The 23,786-nt window shown below is 41.6% G+C and overlaps 1 protein-coding gene across 11 annotated transcripts in view; it reads right to left on the reverse strand.

Moving 5' to 3' along the window:
* The window catches only part of FOXP2 (forkhead box P2), a 651,774-nt gene that overhangs the window by 598,193 nt on the left and 29,795 nt on the right, over positions 1-23,786 (reverse strand). The window contains exon 2 of one of the 11 annotated variants that reach the window (XM_090042253.1): positions 10,404-10,487. The exons of the other annotated variants lie outside the window; for them this stretch is intronic. The gene's annotated coding sequence lies outside the window, so the exon portion shown is untranslated. The remainder of the gene's footprint in view (positions 1-10,403; positions 10,488-23,786) is intronic. 11 annotated transcript variants of the gene reach the window in all.

Raw genomic sequence — 23,786 nt, forward strand, 5'->3', positions numbered from 1 at the left:
ACTAGAGAAACACCATTTTCCTAAATAGAGAAGAAAGGCACTTGGTCAAGTAACAAACATTGAAAGAATGGTAAATAATAAAGATGACAGATCAGAAATACAATGTGATATAGATTAATTAAGCAAACAGGGTACAAATAAATAATATCTCTTACAATTTACAGCTATAATGTAAAGTTAGATATCTAAGAATAAAGAATGTAGTTCATATTTGTAGTGCAAGAACTCCCTCAGGGAAAGCTGCAACTTTGAAAAAAAAACTTTGGGGTCATTGTGACTAATCAGTTGAATATTATATCCCAGTGAAAGACCATGCTCAAAAAGTTAGTGCAATCTATGAATGAATAAGCAGGAGTGCTGGTTAGGAGCAGTCTGGTTATATTATTCCTTGTATTTGACAACAGTATGATTGTAGAACATCCTGTCCAATTCTGGCGTTCAAACTTGAGGAGCATATTGATAAAAGAAAATGGTTATAGAGAAGAGGTATAGAAACTAGAAAAAGACTGGAAAGAATACCTTATAGTAAAAGAAACAAGAATAACATTTATTCAAAACAGATAAAGGGGTAAATTGAATGCAGTTTATAAAGTACCCGCATACAGAACGGAAGTTGGATAACAGTTGGCTTTCTAGCACACAAAGGCATTCCTGGCCTGACAGGAAGTTGAAGCATGAAAACATTTAGACTACAAGTACCATATTTTCTTGCATGCCACTCAGCTCCAGATAAAACATGCATTTCATTTTTGTTTTTGGAAGGCAGAATGTAGGGTGGTGGGGGAAGGAGTTTCCAGAGTCATAGCCAACTGTATGACAGACTAAGTCCTCCTAGGGTGTCCAAGGGCAGCATCCCAGGCAACAGTCTGGATGAAGATGCAGGAACGTGGCTAGGTCCCAGATGTTTTCAATGGCAATAGAAAAACTATTACTTCTTTACTATAGTTATTTATATAAAAGTGTTGGTAAAAAATCAAGTGCTGTTTCTATAACACAAGCCTCATCAAAGTACTACAGACTACATGCAGCAGCTTATTCCTCAGCCGGCCCTGTCACACTTCAGCCAAAAGGTACTGCCTCACCAGCACCTGCAAAAGGATTAACACTAGACTCCATCCATGCTCTTCATAGCCCCAGGGAGAAGTGAAAACCATCTTGGGGACCATGAGTCAGAGTCAGCTTTCTCTATTCTACTAAAAAAATCAGCTTCCCTGCTTAAAATATGCATGCCAGTTTTGGAAGGCTGATTTTGTGGGAGGAAAAAGTATGTGTGGTATACAATAAAATATGGTATAGAATTTTTTTTTTTTTTTTTTTTTTACAAGAGAGTAACTAACAACAAGAAAAAGTTACCAAGGGCTGTATTAGACCTATTCAAGGCCACCAATTATGACTGAAAGAAGAAATTAATTCACTGAAGTGCTTTGGCTTGCAGGAGTCGAACTAAAAGATCACAATGATCTCTTGAGGCCTTATAATGTATTAATATCAGATTTGAACCTTACCGGTACTTCTTTTGTAGCTAATATGAGATGCTAAGTGTGCTCACTAGCTTGTTAGTATTACTACTACCACTACTTACTATTATGATTATTATTTGTATTACCAAAGTGCAGAAGCACCAAATATGGACCAGGATCTCAATGTGATAGAATCTTCCCAAAAAAGGGAAAGTAGATAATCCCTGTCCCTAAAAACTGACAAACTAAGTATAAGACAAAAGACAGCAGAGAGATACAGCCAGAATAATGAGGTAAAAATGAGAGAGATGGTCAACATGTCAAACAGCAGTCATAACTCCCCATTAATATATCTGTTAAAGCTTTCTATGGACACAACAGCAAAGGTAATTAAAACTAATCTGAAGGTGAAAAGGCACAGACTAGGCCCACAGGGTTTACCAGTAAGGTTATTTAATGACTGGACAAAGTTATCCTCCATTACTAAACAAATTTAAAATCAAGATTGGATTTTTTTTTCTAAAAAGGCATGCCCTAGTTCCATTAGAAAGAAACTGAAGGAAGTAAGATGGCTTGTATTTTGCAGGAGATCTGACTAGATTAGTGGTTCTAAAACTTTCTAGACTCAAGACATACCTCATTAGACTCAAGGCACCCTTGGAAAATGCCAGCTCTTAGCTTTCATTCATTAGAGCAATTCATCTGTTGTGAAGACCTTACAACAACTAAAACCAGTTCCAGAACATTTTTGATGCTATGGACTCCTATCTGAAATCTCTGGATTTATCCTGTGAGTCACATGTCAGTGTTTGCAGAGGTAGCAGTGCTAATATTGAACAGCAACCCTTGGCACCCCAGGATGCCATGACAACCTCATTGAGAACCACTGGACTAGATCATCATAATGGTCTCTTCTAATTCTACAAACTATAAATACATTTTTCAAGAGCCTAGTGCCCCTTAACTTTTTCTTATTTATGTTTTGTCAGTCATTTACTGTTGAACCAAATTGCAATGATCAATGTATGGAGCCCTTCAAAACTCAGAATATCAATGAAAACATACACAGATCATGAAAGTATTCAAGCACTAGATGAGCCCATGGGCCAACTAGGTCTAAAATTTATGCTATAAATAAGTAATAGATTCAACTCCATGGGCTTACCGAAATCCATTCCCATATCCTTTGGCCATTTACACAGCTGAAGTCTGCCAGACTGACCAATATTTATACTAAAAAGAGCAACATGACTACTGACTACAGGAGTACACATGCATACACAGACATAACATATGCTGTACCTTGTCCTGAAGAATAACAAAAAATTAAAATATCTAAAACTAGATAAAGCTCCAAAACACCAAATTAGAAGCAAGAATTCTGAGAACAATACTTTGGGGAAGATACTGAGACAGTCCATCATTACGTTCAACATAGCAAACAGAACTGATGACAAAAATAAGCAGCAAGAAACCAGTGAGAGAGAATGATACAAGCCTCAGAGAAACCCAGGAAAACTCTTACAGAAATCCTGTGTGACAGCCCTGGAAAAAGAGTAACTGAAGTGAAATAGGGGACTCTACCTAAGCCAAGGTATTGGACAAAAAGGAGGTGAACAAATCCTTGGAGGGAAGGTACATCAGTAGCTAGCAAACATGGAAGTTAAGGATACAGCCTCTGAATCAGAACTTCCCTAGACCTTAAATTCTGAAGGCCGCAAGAAGGAGAGGAACAGTAGAAAAAGCTGTGGTAATACCCAGTTCACTCTCCCTTTCAGCATCCCCTCTTTGCCACTGCATGACACAGGATACTGGGCAAGATGACCTATGGTCTGACCCAGTAAATGGCAGTTCTCATGTTCTTACTTTAAGCACAACCTGGCCAAAGCAAGAAGTCAGAGGCTTGGAAACTGGACATGCAGTGCTGATGAACAAGGTTTAGGCAGACCAGAACTATCTCATTAAAGAAATGACTTTCTATTGTCAGGCAACAAATAAAAAAAGTTGCACTTCTCTTATGCATTATATCCAGCAATCAAGGCACTTTTAAGAAAATACTTCTACTAATAACTCAGTAGCACCACGGCTTACTTAGCAAGGCTTACCAACTCAGATAATAATAATCCAAACAAAAACAAAATTTCAAGAGTCTTTTGTTTTGGTGTCAATAATGTTCCTGGCTAAGGCCCACTCTGGATAAAGAATTCTCTCTTCAGAACATACTGTACATTTTCAAGAAACATCTGTTACCTAATAGCAGCAGTCAACAAATACTGCAAAATATCATAATACCACTGTCAATATAATTCATAAATTCTTTCCTTACCATTGCTGGTAACAGCTATAATTCCCTGGAATTTAGCTATTTAACAAATATTCTTTTATAATATACAAAGAGGCATACTCCTTGCACGAAACAGCTCTCTACCAAATGTTTTAATACAGATAGAAACAACCTACCAACTCTAAACATTGAAGCAACAGTGTAGCTTTAATTGGATAAGTGGCATTTCACTCTATTCCTGATCTAAGGCAACTCATTTTTCTGAATAATTAGCTGAGCTCAATTTTGATCACCCCAACAATACTGATGAATTTTCAGGAAACAAAGTTAGAAGAACAATAAAATCATTAAGGAACCAGAAGCAAAGATACTCAGGAATGCAAGCTAAGAAACAAAGCTTTACTTCCATGAAGAGAGGCACAATGAGATAACAGTTCCTCCCAAGCCCACCTACATGGGAGCTTGTAGCAAAAGCTATTTGGTTAGGAAAACAGCAACAAAACATAAGGATGGCAAACAATTCCTGGATCACCAAGTCTAGCCCTTACTACCACAGTCACCAAAAATAATCCCATCATTGACCTTAATGAGTGTCTTCTTATGCCAACACTTCTCCATTCTTCCCAAATTATTTATAGAGAACAATGATATTTCCACTCAACTGTTGTTGTATCAAAGCCAAGTCCCTTCACTTTCCTCTTGTAAGATAGTCTCTCTGCTTCTCTAACCATCCTAGTAGCCCATCTCTTTGCTGTTTCAGTCTGAATTCATCTCTCATACTAAAGACATTAGAACAATACCCTGCCTGTACCCTTCCCTTGGCCATCCTTATTATTTTTCATGTCATTTTTCCAAGTCTTACAGACATATAGTAATATTATATATACATCCATAAATTTCTGAATACTGATCTACAGAATAGTAATTAAGTTAGTCATAATATGCAGTATTTTAAAGAAGTAATTGCATTTTCAATTGGGAAACATGGGTAACTTTCTATTCCTTTTAACGAGTGTGAAGAGATCTTTTAAAACCAAGTGAACACCAGTAAGTAATCAAGCTTGCTTCATAGTGCTACATTAAAACTTGGGCATTTTAGGAACCCCACAGCATTTTTCTAGATGCAGAAACACTGTAAACTGGTATTTCTAACACTGAATATATACATAAATTCAGAGAAACACATGCTCAAGCTTTCAAAATAGGTTATTTAGGTCAGTTGTATTCGGGAGATCTGAAATACTTACCTGAAGAAAGCTCACTCATGAAATGAAGTGAACTGAGTCTAATTAAGGCATCTTAGTTTGCATGTATTCACCTTCAACAAGAGCACCTAAAAGTCTGCTGCCTTGAAACATATTTCACAGTAATCTGTAACAAGATGAATTCAGAGGGTCCACACAGAGCCTTGTTTATCGTCTAGGGACTAAAACGGAGGGAGTGCTTCCCAATCCTCTTTTCTGTAGTGAATTTCACCCTTACAATGCCAGCATTTCAGCATAGTGCGAGGAGCAACTCAAAACAAAACAAACCATTCATGCCCAGATCTGACACAGACCTCCTTAGGCCCTTGATACACAGGACACTAACCATATATTTAAAGCATAGGAAGCATGAATTCTGCTCAGAGCAGTTGTACATTAATTCTTACTACAGTCTAAATATAGATCATGGTATGCGCAGGAGCCTTGAACCAACTGTGGAGCCATCCCAGGGCAGAGACTGAAAAACAGCTGATTTTTGGTCTCAGCTCTGGCACAGCAACAGAGCCAGTTCAAGACTCCAGTGCAGTCCCAGGGCTAAGACTGAAAACCATCTGATTCTTGGTCTGCCCAGGGACCCTCCGCACTGGGTCCTGTGCTGCTCCCTGCCTCTGCACCAGGTTCCAGGACCCAGCACAGAGGCAGACAATAGTTCAGAACCCAGGATCCAGCCACAGCATTTCCTGCCTCCATGCTAGGTCTCGCTCCGTTCCACTCTGCAGCCAGACCCAGGACCCAGTACAGAGGCAGGGAATGGTGGAAACCAGGTCCCACAGTGCTCTTTGCCACTGTGCTGGGTCCCGGGACTTAGCACAAGGGAAGATAGTGCCACAAGACCCAGAACTAACACAAAGGCAGAGAGCCACAGCATCCCAGCTCTCCTGCCACACCACAGTGTGGAGCTTTGACCAATAAGCAGCTGAACATCAGTCGCAGCCCTTCCGCTGGATTGAACCTCCTCTCGTATGGTGGGAGGGCTGGGAATCCTGACACGGCTTGGGTGCTGTCAGGAAGGTTTTGACCAACAAACAACTGATTGTCAGTCCCAGGACCACTATTAGTCTCCAATGGTATTATCTCTATGGAGCAGTCAGACATTAGCTTAACTTGCGTTAGGTAACAAGATCTGGAGATACTCCTCGCCAGAAAAGTCCTAACTTCACTACACTACAATGGCAGCTAGCATGCATTTATTACTTGAATGCTCAGACACTACCATTTTAAATGCAGTTAACACATACTAAGTGTAACATCTAACAACTTCCATAGTCACACTGTCACATTCTACTAACGCAAAAAGACATGCTATCTGTACAAATACTGAATCCTGGTTTCATTCTGGTTGCTGTGGATCCTAACAGGATGCAGCTAATCAAATGTATTACGCAGGGGCATCAACACCAACACAAATATTTATATGACGTAGGGGAAAGGTACCCTCAATTCCATCTCTGTATTTAATTGCCTAGCAAATCACTCAAGATTCAGACAGTTGTTTTAGAAAGGGAACAAGTCGATTACTGAAATATCCTAGAATCAGGTGTGAAACTGACTTCTTGAAATTAACTGTAGAACAGGAAAGACACCAAATATAGACAGCTTTATTTGAATTCAACCAGTCCTTAAACTTGTACTGCATCCTGTATTCATGATTACTAAAAAAGGATCTTACCCCCCTACCCTGCCCCCAGATATTTACTGTTAGAAACAAATGTTAGCTATGTTCAAAAGGGATTCTTAAAAGGAAGTATTTGCCTCGTTAAGTATTTTCATTAAACAAATAGCCCCCAACCTTCCCCATCCCCCGCCATAGACAAACACATAGTTTTTCAAGGGTTGCCAAGACTAGGTATTAGTACATAAATAGGTATCAGCTTGACAATAAATAAACAGATGTTTAACAAAAGCAAGTTCTTTGACTCGGTATAGGTTATGCCCTCCAACTTACTGCTGGTGGTGGATGAAACAACTTGCTGTACTAGCACTTATTAGTCAATTTGAATTTCAAGATGTTCTATGACCTAAAAAGTGCTTTAAGGAGGAAAGAAACATCACTAAAGCTAACAGCTTCATCCTATAACTTGCCAACTGTCTGGAAGACATGCAAAACAGACAACATTCTACTTGCACCATCATTAAGTTGCATTTCAGGAGGAATCATTTAGTCATGGAGTATGCATTTTCTTTGAGACTCTTGTGACAGAGAAAGCCTTTCCATTGGAGTGAAGTCCTTGTTAACCAGAATCCCTGTTACATCAGATACATTTTACTCTGTTGTGACAGTCCTCATCAAACTATACATACATGGAACTAGAGCCCAAAATGGTAATTCACAGAGAAACAAATTACAATACTCACGTATATCCCATATTACACAAAGGAATTCATATTCCCTCTGTAAAATTAAATAGTAAATAAATGTATTGCTAAATAATCAGCTGGAAGCCAAATCTTCTACCAAAAAAGCTCTTTAAAGGACTAAATTAATTCACTATTAATGGTTTGATCTAATAAATCTAATTTTTAAGTGTACTGAAGCAAATGGACACTTTTGTACTGATGTGGGTAATTAAAGTACAAGAGCTTCACAGACGCAGAAAAGTAATGCAGCCCTTTTATCAAAAGCAGTCACTCCATCTCAGGCTGACAGTTAACAGCATATGATCTAGTAAACAAATACTTTCACACAGTACAAAAGTGCCATTAAAGGCCAAAACTGTCAACACAAATTCCATTCTTACAAGAGAAAAAAAAATATAAACTGTTGATCACCTCTGGTTGCCTTAACTAGCATGGAGGTTGTCATGGAAACATTTCTGCGAAGTTCACAGTGATGAAACACAAACACTTCCAGTTTAATTGCTATTAGGTTTAGCATACCACAGTTTATTTATACTCAAAGCGCATTATGACAAAATGCAGCAGAAAGTAAAGCTAGTAACGATCTGGCTTAACAAAGCGAAGGTTGTTTTTTTTCTCCCCAAAAAGAAAAATAAAGTAAAAATAAACCAAACATACTAGAAGTTTCTGATTTTAAATTAAAGCAAACAAAACCAAAATGAACTATCTTCCCAAAAATGCCAACAAAACTTTTCACTACAATATGTGTTGTCTATGATTATACCAATCTTAAAACAGAGATCAGAATATACTAATTAAAATAGGAAATGTCTCTTTTATAGTGCAGAACATACATAAACCTACAAATGAAAGGATATTCACCAGATAGGCTCAAAACAGGTTCCTGTAGCAACCAATGTGTATTGTAAACTCATAGAACAATGCAAGCTGAAGATGCCTCCCCTATTAAAGTAGTATAGGCTTTATCCTGCAATTTTTATGTTAGCAGAACACTCCCTGAAGAAACTGGGAATTCTGCTACCCTTGTGCAGACAAACTAGATCCAAACAGATTTCAAATTATATCTCCACCTTAATGTGTGGATTTATATCCTAGAGATCTTAATTTTATTCCAGTGTATACAATGGGCTTTCCCTTTTATTTTAATAGTACTAAACAAAGCTCAGAGATGCACAAAAGTTACTGGTTAAATTTAGAAATCCCTTTCACATATAGCTCGATATTTTCTTCCTGAATAGTCTATTTACTTTTAATAAGTAGTAAAAGCTTTAAAAATCATATTGATTTTGCCCATATACTAGCAAACATTTCTTTATCTTCAGTGGAGAGATGCAATAACAAAGTCACGTGGAGGTCAGGGGACTGGCATCCAGCACTCAAGCCAAACCCCCCACCAAATTTCCAATAGGCAGTATAGCCAAAAGAGTGCACAGGGCTGGCTGAAGAGTAATCGGGATTAAGATACAGAGCACTTTCCAGCCAGTATCTTCTATGCATATAGTATGAACAATGTGGGCCAAAATTCTAAAACCTCCTGGCATTGCAGCAGAACTACATACTGCACTCGGTCTACTACAATGACTCTTTCCCACTCATCTCAGTGTTTTCTTTTGAATAACGTACTAGGAGGGAAAAATGTCTTTATGAAATAACCAAAATTTTATTTATTGTTTTATCTTTGTTACCTTGTTGACACATTCAGCATCATTTGAAGGAAAAAATATGCTCATCTTTAAACCAACTTTAATGTCCTCATTGTTTGTCTTCTACTACTTTTTCAATTTTCCTCAAGTTCTTTCATTTATTCCCTCTGCACTCTCTCCTGTCCTGCAGTTCCAGTCATCCACGAGCTTTACACCATCTTGTACCCATTAAATTTACCAGTAACAAAAATCATTATTGCTGACACATTTAAAAGATCATCCTTAAGCTTGATTTGTAGTATTAAGGCCTCAAGATCTTAATGAGAGCAATGGAATTCATACATCTCAGACTCAGTGCTTCAGGTCGCCCACAGATCCAAGAAGACAACATTGCATCAGTTTACACGAGGGGTGGCCAATTATTTTGGGCAGAGGGCTACTTACTGAGTTTTGGCAAGCCATCGAGGGCCGCGTGACAGGCAGTCCAGGGCAGATAAATATTAATTTTCTAAATTTTTTAGGGGCCCCGCAGGCCGCATCCAGCCCCTGGGCTGCATTTTGCCCACCCCTGGTTTACACTCTATTCACAAACTTAGCATGATCTTTATTTTTTACTAAAAACAATTTCTGTTCGAAGTATAAGCAAAGATAATCGAAAATTTGAAAATGTCAAAAACATATTTCAAATAGGCTACATCTACCTAGCGAGCCAAGTATACATGCTTCTGAAGTACAGAATAACTTATTTAACAACATTTTTCATTTAATTCTGCATAACTGAGCTTCAGATAAGTTATTTTCCCTTCATAGCAAAGACTTAAGGTATGGCAACACATTACATGTTCATATTTTTTAAAGTACCAGCGTTCATTTATGGTAATATTCTGTTCAATACAGGTAGCCTACTCATCACCATTGTATACAATTATCATTGTTTCCCACAGAGAACAATTTTTACAGTAACCCCTTTTATTTCTGTGGTGGGGGTTCTTTTTTTCTTTTTTCTTAGTTTATGATGTCTGTTGCAATTTTATTTAAAAAAACCAAAAAGAGATGCATCACACACATTGCCACGCAGTCTTATTAGAGAAGGCAAAATCAAAGTAAAAGATGGCGCACTTCTGATGCCATTTATTTCCCCAGCTTTAGACTGGCTCCTAAAGAATTTCAGTATCTAGCACAAGCAAATTTAACCCTTCTGATACAGAGATCCATTCTGCAGAGAACCACAGTCATCAGCCGAGAGTTTTAGTTGGGGTCAAGGCAAGGTTTACGTTGATGAAGACCAAGACCTTCAATTAGATTTAAAATTGTATAGAGAAATCAGTAAGAGCACAGAGAACAGATCTGATGGGCTCATAGTAACCCATGCTTCTCAAATAATACACATTACCTCTCTGCTGGCCTGGAGCAATATAAACGAGCTCAGGTCACAAGTCTCCTAGGAGGAGGTGGAGTCTCTCAGCATCTGTGAGTACTGAAGAGAGGAATTATTAGGCTTTTGCATCTACTGTTTTGGCAGTGTGCATATGTGCAAAATGAAATATCCGAGCACATGATATTTTACCAGCACCAAAAAAATAACAGTGAACTCATATTAATCTTTTTATCTGTGATGGACTTGCAAATGAGCATGAAATTTACATTAATTTAGGCTTTAGTATATGAATCTAAAATTGTCCTACATGGGGTACCACCCTTGAATTTGAAAATTGCAGTGCTACCCATCTTCCTGTTCTGTCTGGGTCTGTGATAAGCCAAGTGTCCTAGAGTAATAAAGGTGACTTAGCATACGGCTTATGGTGTCATCCAGTCGGGTCTTGGTGATACAGTGCTTTATATATCAAATGCTTTATCATATGTCATGGATTGTTTGTGCGAGCATCTGAATGTGCGCCTGTCGAAAGTCAATTTGCTCCCAATAGGAGCAGTTCAATTTATGGCTGCTCTTGCCATTCTCTGCCCCCGCTGCAGTAGTCAGAGGGAGCTCCAGGCTCCACTGGGTGCCAGCCATGGGCCAGCAGGGAGCATGGGAGCTGGTCCTAATCTCCCTGGCGTGGGGAAGAGCTGTCCTGGCTGCCAGGCAGCTGCCTCCCAGCCCCATGCAGTTCAGGACCTGCCCCTATCTCCACAGGGCTGGGAGGCAGCTGCTCAGCAGCTGGGTGGGACAGCTATCCCAACCATGTGAAGATCAGGATGGGTCCTGATCTCCATGGGGCTAGGAGGCAGCGTCCCACTGAGGCAGGAGAGATCTCCCTGTCCCCTGTAACCCCCTGCAGCCTAGGCTGACCAGGAGCAATTTGCTCTCGGTCAGTGTCTACATCTGCACATCAGCACATTAGTTTAGCACACTGATTTCTAGTGTCTACATCTACAGGTACTAGAAATGATACATTAGATTAATCTACTGCGTACATTAAATTAACTATTGCTGAGCATGTGAGCACTGATGCTTTACTGCACATTAGTCTAATGCATAGTAAAGCTTCTCATGTAGACACACCCAGTTTGTGTTACTTTCTGCTTATTACTTCAACCTCTACTAGGATATTGACCCTTTGGACTTGTTTTTATTGTATTTTATCCAATTAATTTCAGACCATTTCTCCAATTTATCTCCAGTTTTCCTCCACTTGGACCATCTGACTCCACCAACCCTTTCATTGCCTACTGTAGCTCAAATGGGGAGGAATAACCTAAGGAAACAGAAAAGCAGGTATCAGAAACCAGGTTCCAGACTTGCAACAAAATGATCATAAGTGTAGAAAACATGACATAAACAAAAGTGGGAAAGAACTGGAACTATTTAATCTGGAAATGAGAAAACTGAGGCAGGATTTGATATTAGACCTCATATACCTGAAACCTGATTATAGAAAGGGTGATGATCTATTATTCCCTGCATCCACAATGGACAAGACAAACAATAATGCTCTTAAAGTGAAACAAGGAAAATTCAGGTTGGAAATTAAGTAATCTTAAACATCCTCAGAGTTAGAAAGTTCTTCCTAGTGCACTTGCGGATTTTCTATCAGTAGAACTTTTTAAAAGCAAGTTATAGGGTGATTTAAATAGAGACCACTGTGCCTTACGCAGGGGGTTGGACTACAGGATCTGCTTCCAGCCCTACTTTTCTATAATTCTACAAAAGCTATCAGCTTTACCAGATGCCCTCAGAAAAACAAGTAAGTTGGATACCTTGTGGAACTCAAAACTGGTTGAGTTCTGGAAACAAAATTGGAACAGTGTTCCTAGAAATCCAGTACCATAACATCAGATGGAAATGCTACTAGTAGTGACAATAATAAAGGCTAGAAAGAATGACCAATGACACCGGAAAACTATGTACTTTAAATAAGCTGTGCATGTTGCCACGATGACCCCTATCACTCTTCTCTGTTTCTGCAGTGAGGTGGTAAGCAGAGGCATAGCAGCTCAGCTCATTGCTGGGGGAAGCTGCACAGCACACAGGGCAGTGCCAGCTGCTGCTATGCTACTTGTAGCGGGGAGAGTAGTAGGGCTGTGTGAAACTATGGTAGCCGATTTAATCTGGAGGAGATTTGGCCCAATTTGGGGACTGAATCCGAATCGAAATCAGGAGACCCATTAAAATGTCCGAATCGAATCAGAAGCATCCAAACCAATTTGGAGATTCGGGTGGTGCCTGCTCGCCACCACAGGGAGCTGGACTCAGACTCCATGCCAGTAAGTTGGAAGCAAGGGGGCTGGAGGGAACCATTGGGGAAATCCCACTCAGTCCCATCCCCCACTGGCTCCCCCAGCAACACCTCTCCTGGCCCCAGCGTCCCCGCACTTTAAAAAAAATTTGAAAAGCCCCGCACTCACCGGGTGCAGCAGCACCAATCAGGCCCTGCTGCACGCTGCCCCAGAACTGGGGCAGCTCCAGCACTCAGCCTGAGCAGCCCCAGCTCCTGGACAGCATGCAGAGCCCCGCAGCACCCTGCCAAGCCACACTGCACCCGTGTGATGCAACAGCTGCTGTGCAGGTGGCAGGTGGAGGGCCAATCCCTGCTGCCCCACACTGCTCCATGCTGTGTAGGGGAGCTCTGCCACAAACCCCCAGAGGTCCTGATTGCCACTGCTGCAGCCAGTGAGTGCGGGGCTTTATTATTATTTTTTATTTATTTTTTTTTTTAAGTGCTGAAATGCTGGGCCTGGACAGGGCAGCAATGGGAGGGGCTGGGGGAGCAGGCAGAGGGTGGGGCCCTGCTCGCCACCACGCCCCCACAGCCAACACTGCCCCTGCCACCTGTTTGATTCAGAGGAGATTCGGCCTGATTCGGCGGCCAAATCAAATTGGGACACTGATTCAAATCACTGAATTGAATCACTGTCCCTCTGAATCAGTCAAATCCAAAGCCAAATCCAATACTTGCTGCTTCACACAGGCCTAGTGAGTAGGTACAGCTGCAGCAACGTCTGCTTTTGTGCTCCTCTTCACCACACACAAAGGCAGCACCTAGGGCTGCTGGCCTGTTCAAAACCCCTCAGTTATTCTACTAGAGGTAGAAACAAACATACAGGACACAGAACGTATTAATATTGAGTCACATCTGAATTAGAGCCATACAGGAGCCTCCTACCAGCAAGTGGTAAAATCACTGGAGGAGCAGTGTTGGGATTGTTAGTTCTTCCTTTATGGGAAAACAGAGTTCTTTGGTATTCTCATTCTTGGAGATGTGCCTGTGCTGAAGGAGAAGGGATGGAGTCATAGATTCCCTTCCAGTCTTTTATATAAAATACTAAGTGTTAAAGACAAAGAGTGACCAGAGGCACTACAGGCTTTTCCCCTGCTTTTTTTCAGTAGCAATGATCCTGTTCAAGGCCAAAACAGAGTTTCTGTATCCATGGGGGTATGACTCTCGGGGTCTCCTGCTGTTTCACTGCTTGGTATTATGGAGCAACATGCGATACAACTAAGATTCAGTCAGGAAGGCACCAAATATTCAAGTGTGGCAAGCCTTAAAGTACACTATACTATGAATCAGAAAAGGAATCAAACCAACAATCATTGAATATAAAGCCCTTAATTCAATGTATTAAGTCATTCATAGCTCCCAAAATGTAGGCACTCTGTTCCCTACGTATCAAATATCTCAAGCATAAATATGAGGTTAAGTTCAATTGTTTTCCTTACTGACAATATTTTTATTACAAGTCAGAAAGAACTTCAACAGATGCATTCTTGCCTGGCTATTGAACAACATAGCAAAGAGGCTATGGTTTCATACGTTTATTATAAAAGCTTAATTGTCACATCACTCTTTGACAATTAAAAGCTGTGCAGTCCTCATTTATGGCCTAATTTACAATAGCATAAAACCAGCCTGTCAGCTGCAGTTTTAACAACAAAAACAGAAAGTAAAGGGAAAAACCTCTGTCAAAAATATCAATAAACATACAAAAACTAATTGCAATGCTGTTAATCCTACTTACAGGGAAAAGCAGATGCTAACAAGCTGTTACACTCTCTAGTTTACAACTGATGAATTCCAGGCTATGTTAAGATTACGTATATAAAAATGCTCACAATAAAATATAAAAAAGCCTAAAATTTATTAAGCCTTCATGCTGATCCTACAGTCTGGCAAATGTTTGTAAAAAGAAAAAAATCAGTGTTAAGTAAACATTTCAGACCTCAACCTTCTTTATATGCCTTTGAACCTTTGCTTTCATGTGCAATACTTGACAGCCCACTGAGAATAACTGCTGAAAGCCCCAAAGATGGGTAAAACAGAATTTCTGACTCAGGAAATAAAGATCAGCTGAATACGATTCCCATATGGCAAACCAGATCAATGGAAAGCAAGACCAAAATTTACAATATCTATACTGTATAGTACAACATGGAGGTTGTCTTTTATTTCTGGTAGCAAAACTCCCAGTGGCCAAGAACAAAAGCAGACACAAAGATTATACATCCACTAACAGTGAATTATAAAAATACGCATTTGTACACGTTAGTGCAGAGAAGAAAAAGAAAATTTTCCCCAACCTTTATTTAGTGACTTTTAGCAACTGAAACAACCAGTTAATTGCACCCAAAATACAGAGGCATGTATTAGTATGAAGGGTGTATTTTCAAAATAAAAAACCAACCCAGCCAATCGGACTACAAAATAAAACAAACATTCTTTGGTGCAAAACTCAAACAGCTGCAAGGCTACTGCTGTGATAGCATGTGTGTATGAATGTGAGAAAAGATATAACAATGTTATTACTTTTATTTCAAGATTTCCTGCGAAACCTCGGGTTAGACTTATGAAGATGTTCTTTAAAAAGCAAAGATAAATCCAATGAAGGGTTTTTAGACCTTGAGAGAATGTTGGGGAAGAGCACAGGAAAGAAAAATAACAAAGCAATCAATCCTGAACCAATACAGAAAGACACCAACTTCAATTAACAGGGTTCCACTGTAGGTAATCCCAAAGCAATGCACCTACCAACCACTAATAGCAAAATGTCTCAGAAGTCGCATGTGGCTAGAGCCCATAAGCAAAACAATATAGAACAAAAAGCTTAAGTTTAGAGATCAAGGTTTCTTCAAACTTAAATTATTAAAAAACAAAACTCTATTAGTATTTTAGCAAAAATAGTAAATATTTAATAAAGAATGAAGTTTATTTCCTACCTATGGGGGCTTTTTACCATCTTTAATTTTCCCTGAGCCTGATGAAAGGCATGTGAGCTCAAAAGCTTCCAGAAAAAGATTTTTATTTTTTTTTGCGATTTCTTAGTTGGTTTCATCTCTGACCCAAGAGCTGTAGAGTTTTGCAAGTATTTAATAAGTACTTATTAACCCCCAAAAGGTTAGCATGAGGTCTGAAGGTTTCTGCCCAGCGCCCCCCCCAATCACCTGCTCCTGCTCCTGCCCCAGCAGCCTGAAGCGGGCTGCAGTGCCTGAGCTGCAAAGAAGGAAGCCACTTACCTGCACTGTAGGTGGGTGATGTGAGCAGCCAGGGAGGAGGAAGCGGGGAAGCATGGCTGCCTGCACTGTGTATGCAACAGGTAGGGCTCTGTGCAGCCTGCACAGCATGTGCTGTTGGAAGGGGGACAGGGGTGAACTGGCCTTTCTGGGCTGCAAGAGTGGCTCAGGAAGGGGATAGTGCTCAGCAGCCCATGCAGCTAGGATGGAATGGAAACAGGCTGCCCGTGCAATGGAGGAGGAAGGCCATTGGGCAGCCTGCTCTGTGTGGGAGAACCGTGAGGGTGCCTGTCCACCCACATGGCATGTGGCCCTTCAGTCTCTGGCCCTCAGCTGCCTGGACAGTTGAACAGGCCTGTACACAAATTAAAAAGATGCTGAACACAATCCTCAGGCCCATTAAGATTTCTTCATCATACTCCAGCAGTAAAACAGACTTAATGATATAGTTGTATTATCCATCTCCTCCAGCAAAATTGTATTTCCAAGCACAAGGGACTTGGCCAAAGTAGCATACAACTCCAGCAATCCAACTGAATGGTCTCAGAAGCATGTTTTAGAAATGCTGAGGGGACCCAAGTAACAAGCAGCTAGGAAAATACCTCTCACCAACCCTTGCCCCCCCTCAGCCTGCTAAAGGTACAACTCATGGTAACTGAAGTCACCTGTCATTACAAGTGGACAATACAAGTTTCTGACACATTTCCAAAACAGTTTTCATATTTATGTGCTACAGATAAAATATATGATAAATAAAGATTTAGATTTTACTGGAAGTCAAGCAGGATGGCCTGCACACATCTACTGTATTCATTACTAGAGAGCAATACAGCCATGCAAAGTTCAAGCTGATGAAACATTTGTACTACACCAATAGTAGCCAACCTTACTGGCAAGCATACCACATGTTAAGTCCAAAGTATGAGATAGTGCCACTCTAATAATCAGCCACTTCCATTGCCCACTGCTGACAAACCCTGTCACCAATGGGACATGGCAACATTGAATTTGGCCGTACCTACCCTCGCAGCTCCCACTGGGCCAAACCCTTCAGCCAGCACTGACCTCCAACTCCTATTGTCAATACCCAGGACTTCCATGCCAAACAGACCAGTCGCCCATGCCACTTGTGGCATGCTTGCTGAAGCTGGCCACCACTGTACTATACCACATAATTCTGTACACATATGTGTTTTATACAGTCTCTGTGGTACGCTGGCAACAACAATTTGAAATGGACTTTAATCATAAAGTATCAGATTGAGCTGCAAATATTCTAACAACGTAGCTATAAAAAAGAAAAGCCAACAATAATGTTCACAGAACGATCTTTCGCATGGATAGTGCTGAAGTGGAAGGACACAGGAAACTATAGAACTCAAAATCCCATAATTCACTTCTGAGCGAAGAGAAGAGCAATTAAGAACAGAGGCATAATAAGAACCAAAGGCTGGAAGCTGAAGCCAAGGAAATTCAAATGATATATAAAAGCACATATTTTTAAGCAGTAAGGGGATTAACCACTAGAACTGTTTGAGAATGGCTGCTTCAGTTTGTCACAAATTACTGAGTTCAGTACAGATAATGAGATGAACATAATGGCCTAGAATATGAATGATTTAGGCTTACCTACTGCCTTAAACTATGAATTTATGAACTAAAACAATGTAATGCACACACTACATTAGGTTATTTCTCCCTCTGTCCTCCCACCCCCTCCCCGAGCAGAGTCTGGTCTTCCCCTCAGTCAGGGCTTTGCTCCAACATCCTCGCTTGTCTCACCTGTCATCATCATGTCTTCAGTGGGCAGCTCATTGGGAAAGGGGGCCTTGCTCTTAGGGCACAGGTATACCTACTGGCCCCTCTCCAGATCCATTCTGTTCTATGTGAGGTCTTTCCAGTGCTGACCTTGCCTTAGTACTATTTAGTTTCATGACTCTCATCTCCCTCCACATTCAGTATCATGTCCTCTCCCTTTCCATGCTGTCCTCCTCCCTTCCATACTTCACATGGCTGGGCCTCCAAGCGTGAGCTGTCCCTCTTTAAGAGGCACTTTTTTCCTTATCAACTCATACTGGGGGAACATTACACCCACCCCCAACAATGAGATCACAGCATAGCAAATGAGACCTAATATGAAACAGCAATGTAAATAGCTAAAATTAATAATCTGTTCCCTGATCTCATGGTCTCCTTGCTCCCTCCTTGCTTCAACAGTAAGAACAATGCCACTTTAATCCAAACCTGTAACCTGGGCCTCCTCTTCAAATCATCCTTGCCTTTAAGTCCTCACATCCAGGTCACATCTAGGTCTTATACACTGTTTTTGAATAACAACATTTCTAATAGATGGCTTTTCCTATCCCTCCACAGAAGTCCAATAACTATGATTCAATTAGATCATCTCGCTCAGAAATACATTCAAACTTGATTTTTAAATGTTCATTGATAGAGCCCCAGGCAAATTGCTCTAGTGGGTAATTACCCTCAATGTCACACATTAGTACATTATTTCTAATCTAAATGTATCTTGTTTCAATTTCCAGCCACTGGATCTGCTATTTTCTGTTATGCCACAGAGCTTCCTATTATCAAAATTCTGCTCCCATGTTTGTATTTAAGGCCACATCGTAAAAGGATGGCAAAGGTGGTTAGGCACATACCTAAGAAAACAATTGCAAAAAACTGCATCTCAGCCATCTAATCCTCAAGGTACCTAAAATCCACAGCTGATTTCCTTTTAAACCCAACATTCTGCCTCTGCATGTGCCCAGAAATGCTTAAGTCTCAGAAGTCCTGATCATCTCTTTGTCTAGTTCACACCTAAGCCCACTCAGGATCCAAAAACTAAGTGCTCGTTTGCTTAGGTCCTGTAAGGGGCTCTCCCTCACAGGCTCTCTGAACATAGCTAGAGCAAACCAACAGGATCAGACTCTTCACAAAATAAAGTGAAAAAAAGGAGGAGTCCTTTTATGCAGTAGATTTAGCTGTCCATGCTTGATTCCCTTCTTAGTTTGATAAGCTTTAGACCCTCATTTCCCACCTTTCTGGGGAATGTCCTAATCACCAGGGTCTCCACTCCTCTTTCTGAAGCTGTTTCACTGAACAGAAAAGAATTCTTAATTCATATGCTAAAGCAAGGGAACATGGCTGTGATTAAAACACAAAAAAGAGAGAGGGAAGACTGGGGTTCTATTTCGTATACTACAGAGTTGAATGCATTACATCCTATCACTATTTCATATAAAATACATAAGCAATCCCTGGAGCAAGGATTAGGAGGTCTCCTCCCTACCCGGGGGAGTGTCCTAACTACTGAGCTAGAAAGTCATGCTTATTCTTGCCCCTCTTCTGACCCACAGAAATTTGAATTCTACTCTGTGTGATGGCACACCTTCAGTAGAAAGGCAGATAGCACCCCCAGGAACAGAGGAGAAAACTATAACTATGTATCCCACTGAGTGAAATCCCCAAGTTTCAGTCTATTATATACAGTACTAAGAAAGGGCAACATCATAATTACCTCTTCCTACAGCAATGTCTTAAAAGAAAAAACATCCTTGTTTCATTTTCCTAAAATAAAATTGGAGAAGGTTATTGGCTGTGGATTCCAAGCAGATATAGCTGCAGTCCTACATAGAACCAAACTCCTAGAGAGTACAAAAGAAATATCTTGGTGTTCAGTGTTTTCCACTGGCTAACTCTAGACAGCTGCATGCAAAATATGCTGATCTAAGGCAAGTCCCTGCTCAATGGAGCTGCTTTTTTGGATCCCATTCTGAGATACTCAACCTCACTCTGAGAACCTATATTTTCGGCAACTAACTTTTAGGGACTGTGGTCTGTCCTAGTGATCATGTTGCACCGTATTTAAAACTAAAGAGACTGAGCCCCCTCAATCTATGAGACTGAGCTCCCTGAATGTTGCTTAAAGCACATCTTCTTTCCAAGTCTTCAATTATTTTGTGGCACTTTTCAAAACTCACTCTGATTTATCACTACCTTCCTTAAAGTGTGACCATCAGAATCAATACTGCATTTCAGCAACAGAGGTACCAGCACCAAAGACAGAGATAACCCAGAAACATCTCCACTCCTACTCAAGCTGTCCCATTTTGCACATCCAAAGATCACATGAACCCTTTCTAGTGTCTCACTGGGTGTCATATTTCTCTGGTTAATCACTGTAATCCTTGAATCTAGACTACACACTTTTGGGGGGCTTTCTTACCAAAGAAAAATGGTGCTTGCACAAGGCAGTTCTACTTTGTCAAGCCAGGTACATCTCTCCCTTCTGTGCTAACTTGAATGACTGCAAACTTCTCCTTAGTGTTGAAGACACTCAGTCTCCAAGAGTCCTCTGATCTTCCTCCTTCCCTCAAGGGAGAAGGAAGGAGGGAAAGCACTGGCTTCCTGACAGCTCACCCAGGAGCATGGTATCAGGGCAGCGTTTAGGGATCGTGCCACTTGTCCTGCCAATAAGCTGACTGGCAGAAGGTGGGAGTGTGGGGCATTCTCCTGAAGCAGGAAGCAGCCCCAGAAAGGTTCCCACTATAAAAGAAGAGCCTCTGCTCACTGCTCTCCTCTGGTTCCACTGTGAGGCATGCAAGGGGGTGGGGTACAATTCTCCTGCAGCTGCAAAGCTTCCCATGCTCAGGCAGTTTTGCACTCACAAGAGAATTGTTCCCCCTGCCCCATATTCAAATGCCTCTAGGTGGAACCAGGAGCTTGTGGAGAGCAAGAGACAGCTGTGCAACCACTGCAAGACTGCCTGAGTTCAGGCATCCTTGCAGCCACAGGAGATTCTCTGGGATCAGGAATCATTTTCAGGAAGGCTGTCCCCAAGCCCAGTTTCCCAGTCCCCAGGCTTTCAAGAATGTCCAGCTGGGCAGCATGAGTGAGGATTGCAAAGCCCTGGGGACCGGGAACCAGAGCCAGGGAAGATATCCCCATCCTGGTTCACAGCCCTGCACATTTTAAATGCCCCATATGCTTGTCAGGTGAGCAATACATGCAGTGATTTAAAAGCTGGGGAGCCAGCCCTGGCCCTGGCCCTGGTCCTGCTTCTCTAGGCTTCCAGGTTTAAATATCTTCCATGTGCAGCCCATCTGGACTGTACACAACGTGATTCAACACTGCAGGAGGGGGAGGAGGAAGAAAGTGGGGAAAAGAAAGACTGGCAAGTAATGGGCTCCCCTAAGGGGAGGGGTGGCTCTGGTTGAAGAGCTCACCTATGTAGCTCTCCAGGCAAGGGACTTGAATGCATGTACCAGTGATTCTCAGCCATGGTGCTGTGGCACGCCAGGGGCCTCTGAGATCCTTTAGGGATGCCACAGCTCCCAGCCCTGGGTACAAAGAAGCAAGTGCTGACTCCTCCAGATGCTGGGCACCCTGGACCTTTCCCAGTATCCCTGTGGCCCCTCCTACCAGCTTCAGGAATAAGCTGTGCTGAAGGGTGCAGCACCTATGCTGACCACCCTCACAGTCCTTGTGGTACACTCTGCCAAGGACAGACTGATGCAGAGCCACACGTTTTCATTCCAGCTCCTTTCCCCATTCCTTCCATGCTCCCAGAGCTGGTGGGAAGGGCCACAGTGAATGGGCCACAGAGGAGTAGCAGCAGCAGCAGGGACCACACTGACCTCCAGAGATACAGACTGGGGGGGGGACAAAGGGGAAAGACCATGGGAATAGGGGACATAAAAGGGCCCTGCCCCTGCCACCCTCATCTGGCACCAGCCTCTTCACCAGTGGCCATTGTCACTCTTTTCTGCCTTGTTCAGGGACAACTTCTTCCCTCAGGGGTCTAATGATCTACCCCACCCCATCAACCTCCCCAATCTGCCCTGCCAAGAAGCCCCTGCCACTCTGAGCACTGTACACCACCTCCTGCTGTGCTCTCAAAGATGCCCTGCCTACTGCTGCCTGCCCTGCCATCCCATGAAATCCTTTTAAATTTAGCGTGGGGTCCAAGAAGGTAAGCACTGTAAGAAATAAATTAGTCTTTAAATGGGATGCCACTACATTCCAAAAGGTTGCAAGAGGTCCCTCGAGTCTTAAAAGGTTGAGAACCACTGGCATGTCCACTCCAGTTCCCAAGCTATTTTTTTTAGCAGTAAGAATTCTGGAAAAATTATTACCAGTAACAATGAACATCTGTCCTCAACCTAAGTTTTACACTATTGCCTTTATCAACAAGACTTGTAGTCTCATCAAAAATATGATATCAAGGTTATCTGACAAGGTCTAATTTTCCACAAAACCCTTGTGATTGGCATTAATTATATTACTTTCAGTTTCTTATTAACTGAGGCATATATCAGCCTCAATTCTTTATTTTACCTGGTATCTATATCAGACTGACATACATATTTCTAGCTTTGCTAGAACCATTGCTCAACCTAATATTGCAAAGTCTACAACCCTAGAATTCTTAACTATAAGAAAACAATCATGCTACATTCAAGATACTCAAAAGATTAAAAGAGAAACCTTTTTTACAAAAGAAACACCATTTAAAGTCTGACTGCCTTTCTGATTTCCCTCATTCTTTTTTCTTATTATATGTATATATTTTCAAAATATGAACTGGGAAAGAGAAAAAGTAGAACCTCTAATGAAAAATAAGAAAAATCTTTGGTTTGTCTTATTGTATTCTGTTACCAGAAATCAGCTGACTGTACTGGACAGGACAAAATAATTGGTTTCACCTCTCAGCATTCTCACAAATCCAACCTTTAAGTTTATTTTTTTAAACAACTTCTGACAGTAAAGCACTCCTCTTTCCTATCTTCATCTCTTCCATGTCATCACCAAAAAGAAAGTAAAATTGGAGGAAAAGTCATAACAGCTTGGCCATCTGTTTCCTTTTTATTGCTCATCAATAAACTCTTCTCATATGACCAAAAGGATATTTCCAAGCAATCCACTATGCCTACCCCATTCAAGATCTATGCAAATCCACAGGTGTTTACGAATGAAAATCTCACCTGCTGCAAAGCATATGGGGAGCAGTATTTAATTATTTCATTCTGTAAGCCTAACTCACTTCACAGAGTCCTTATTCATTCAGTTAGTCCAAGGGTTGTCAACAAAGGGTATGCATACCCCTGGGGGTACTTTGAAACATCCCAGGGGGCACGCAGAGACGGAGCACCACCATCCTGCATTGCTGCCTCACGGACAAGGCCAGGGCAGGAGCAAGACCAGGGTAGGGCAAGAGCAGGGACGCACAGACTCTGTGCTGCCGCTGCTTGCCACCTCGCCGGCTGCCTCTCCCCCACCCCCACTCCACCCCGCTTTGCATCCAGCCACTCACCACACCCCCCTGGGGTACACTTACTAAAAAAGGTTGAAAATCCCTGAGCTGGTCAACTTAAATTTCAATGGGACTTCCTAGAAGAGTAACAGTTGTAGAATCATAGGTTAATTTAGTGACAGGTGAGTCCCAGAAAACAAGCTACTACAGGTGCATTAATATATCAGTGCCGTATTGGATTGGCACTGATAAAAGGCTATTGGCTTTTTTTGGCCAGTGTACCCAATAACATACTGATAAATAAAATATGCCTTCTGGCCAGGGGCCCCAGATGCCATGTGCATGCATGCAGCTGCAGCATGTATACAGCCAGGAGCACGGCCTGGCAGTGTGGAGAGCAGCACCCCGCAGGTAAGTCTGTGAAGGGGAAGAGGCATGGGGGAAGGAAGGGGCATGGGGTGGGGAGCAGATCAAGGCCCCTATGGTGAGGGAGAGAGTAACAATTGGGACTCTGGGGCCAGGGCAGGAAGCAGGACAGACCCACAGGCACAGGGCATGGGGGAAGAGGGAGA

Source organism: Crocodylus siamensis, chromosome 4 (genome assembly GCF_052110815.1).
Source record: "Crocodylus siamensis isolate JL-2025a chromosome 4, ASM5211081v1, whole genome shotgun sequence".
Taxonomy (NCBI): Eukaryota; Metazoa; Chordata; order Crocodylia; family Crocodylidae; genus Crocodylus; species Crocodylus siamensis.